Source organism: Schistocerca cancellata, chromosome 3 (genome assembly GCF_023864275.1).
Source record: "Schistocerca cancellata isolate TAMUIC-IGC-003103 chromosome 3, iqSchCanc2.1, whole genome shotgun sequence".
In the NCBI taxonomy this organism is placed as follows: domain Eukaryota; kingdom Metazoa; phylum Arthropoda; class Insecta; order Orthoptera; family Acrididae; genus Schistocerca; species Schistocerca cancellata.
In genome coordinates, this window is record NC_064628.1 from 187,290,822 (window position 1) to 187,294,130 (window position 3,309).

The following is a 3,309-nucleotide window of genomic DNA, read 5'->3' on the forward strand; positions in this document are numbered from 1 at the left end:
TCCGGATCTGTCCCCCATTGAGCATGTTTGGGACTGGATGAAGCGTCGTCTCACGCGGTCTGCACGTCCAGCACGAACGCTGGTCCAACTGAGGCGCCAGGTGGAAATGGCATGGCAAGCCGTTCCACAGGACTACATCCAGCATCTCTACGATCGTCTCCATGGGAGAATAGCAGCCTGCATTGCTGCGAAAGGTGGATATACACTGTACTAGTGCCGACATTGTGCATGCTCTGTTGCCTGTGTCTATGTGCCTGTGGTTCTGTCAGTGTGATCATGTGATGTATCTGACCCCAGGAATGTGTCAATAAAGTTTCCCCTTCCTGGGACAATGAATTCATGGTGTTCTTATTTCAATTTCCAGGAGTTTAGATTCAATTAGAAGATACTAGAGGCTTAGTGCACACTGATCTTTGACGTGGGTAAAAAGGTAATCGTAAAGCTGCACTCAGCCTGAAGGTCGGTTTGAACACTACAGTTCTTTACTAGGAATGCACCTATTAGAAGTGTTATATGCCGTTTACTCCCTCTGATCATCAAACTGACTTACTCACCCAATTAAATTGGATCTACAGTATAGCGCAGATTCCGAACCACAGTGCATTTCGGCATTTTTTCACATTAACAGACATTGCCTTGGCGAAAGAAGTAAAAAGTGACAGACGAAAACCCTAGGACTGACCGGGGATCGAAGCCCAGAGGTCTGGGATCATAGTCCGTCACTCCACCACCTTTTTTTCCACGCTTCACGATCTTGTGTGTCATCCTTGCTCAGGGGCCATGGTCATCTTCTTTGTTTCGCTCCAGTTTTAGCGTATGTACAGCCAAAGCAAGTACACACTACTGAGCCAGCGAGAAAACGAAGTAAATGATTAGAATATGTTTACCTCTCAGTGATTTCCAGAATCATCTTTCATCATTTGAATGTGGCAAAAGACTTCACTTGACTCGTCCCTTTTATTAATTTTTCCACTTATCCTCTCCATTGCAAATTTTACTGTTTTTCTTCATCTATCATTGGCTGCTTGTTCTCGGAGGAACCTGGACGTGGTCCCGCTTACCCCAGCCAAATCACTCCCTGCTGTTATCGCAGGGTAGTTTCCTGAATTATGCGGGGATTATTTTCTGCGTGTCCTCCAAGATAAAATAACAAATCGCAACGTGAGGCAGATGTCAACATTGCAGAGGTTCCTGCAATGGTCCATACTGTTGCTGAACGTCGGATCAGACTACACAATTGGCGAGCAATACGGAATATCCATCACTAGTCAGCAAAGAAGAAAATCACGAAATGCAGTAACAGCAAGGAACAGGTAAGAAAGTCAGAAGGTAAGCTTCCAACTAACATCCGAGTTCTGCCAATCCCTGGCAACCAAAACACAGGTGTCAGACCAATTGCACCCTACTGCAAATGCACAATGTAAATTATCACAGGCATTTAATACGTGTAATGAATAAGGATATTTCGGACGTGGGAGTTATACTCAGATTAGTTTGGTTTTGCAAACTAGTCATCCAAGCTGTTTATCATGGCTTGTCTGAAAGAGTTTGTGTTGAGAAAACCTTAAATCTTCTAATTTCAGCAAAACCGAACTATCATAATTTATTCATTCTCCTACAAAGTTCCAAGTGCAGATTTCATGTATCAAGCTGTGCTTTTGTCATAAAACTGATTTACCTTTTCAATTACAGATGTCTTAAAATTTTTGGCTACTAACGGAAATGAATGTAATTTGCAGCTGTGCTTCTGTTGAAAATAAATTCATTTATTGTCTTTATGTGCGTGCTGTTCACATCTACAGTCCCAGCTCAGTGCGTCCATATTTTCTTGGCTTTTTAATCTTTCTAGTACTGGACAGCAGTGGTCACTGTCAACTCTAGCGATTAAACGATACTGTGCACAACAGGTGCAATACCAGGGTCGGCCACGGCATGCAAAACTTCACGAGTGCACGATGTGCAGCACGCATGCGGTCGGAGGCTCGGCCTGTCCCCGCACGTATCCGATTTATCCGATCCTTCTCGGAAATGCTCGGTACAGAGCGACATTTCATTTAGCAGTGCGATGTGATACAGTTTCTTCCGACATTTGGAGTGGCATTTTGTGATTGGCGCATCTTTCTTCAGTTTTCCAGTATCATTGTGTCCACGCTATTTATTCTCCACTATTTATTTTTGGTATAAAGGAAATTCATAGGTCCAATTGCTTTTGCACAAAAAGGGGTACTCTAGCGATCTACCGCCCCAACCTTTAAAAATGAAAGGGAACCACAAAAGGGAGTGGCGAAAATTCTCAAAATCTATTATGCAGTCGCATAATAGACGGGTACTGCGAATCTGGTATGGAAGGGCATGACATCACAAGGCAGAAAGAACTTAAAGATATACTTGACGACGAAAGGGCAAAAGAAAACAACGATCAACGGACGATTTGTGCGTGTGTGTTTGTATTCCTAAGGGACCAAACTGCTGAGGTCATCCGTCCATAGACTTACACACTACTTAAACTAACTTATGCTAAGAACAACATACTCCCATGCCCGAGGGAGAACCCGAACCTCCGGCGGGAGGGCCGCGCAATCTGTGACAGGGCGCCTCAAACCGCGCGGCCCCTCCGCGTGGCCAGACGATCTGTATGGGGTGCATTGTGCTGTACATCAAGAAGCACTTTGCGCTTAATTAGCAAGCGGGGAACACGTGATGTAATTGAAGGTACCCGTGGAGTGGCCCGCGAACAACAACACAACGGGAGTGGACGGACACGACCAACGAAGGACAGAACGAACAACAACATGATCGAGACGATGGAGTCACAAGAAAACCTAACAACCACGTCCACTTGTACACAGAACAAGAAAGTAAATAAGCTGTCTAAGGTGAGGCGATGTGTTCAGAGATTGATACCAAACGGACCTCGCTCTCAAGTTTTATCAAAGATCTTTGTTACAAGCTTGAAGCTTCCCATTACACTGCCAAATATTTAGCCATAGAGCTTTCAAACGTATTAATCGTTGGCCACGAACACTACATTGCTGACGTCAGAGACGTGCACTCGGGCTTGTATTTATCGTTGGCCACAGTGCATGTCATAATGACGTCACGGAGAAGTGCTATTGAGGTGACTAGGTTCTACCCCTGGTAGGATTTGAGAAACGATGGCGTTCGGCTGTGCTATCGGCTACTACGCAACAGTCGATGTTTACTGCTGACACCTGGCCTCTACCGCCTGGTGTCAACAATCAGCTACTACGTCCACCTATCAGTGAGTGTGTTCACTGCTAAAAGTGTACTCTTGAGATAGAAATATTT

General features: G+C 44.8%; 1 non-coding gene across 1 annotated transcript; it reads right to left on the reverse strand.

Moving 5' to 3' along the window:
• Window positions 1–730: 730 nt before the first annotated feature.
• On the reverse strand, window positions 731–837 carry LOC126178686 (U6 spliceosomal RNA). The gene has a single exon (XR_007536565.1). It is a non-coding gene; the product is annotated as a U6 spliceosomal RNA (small nuclear RNA).
• Window positions 838–3,309: the final 2,472 nt, after the last annotated feature.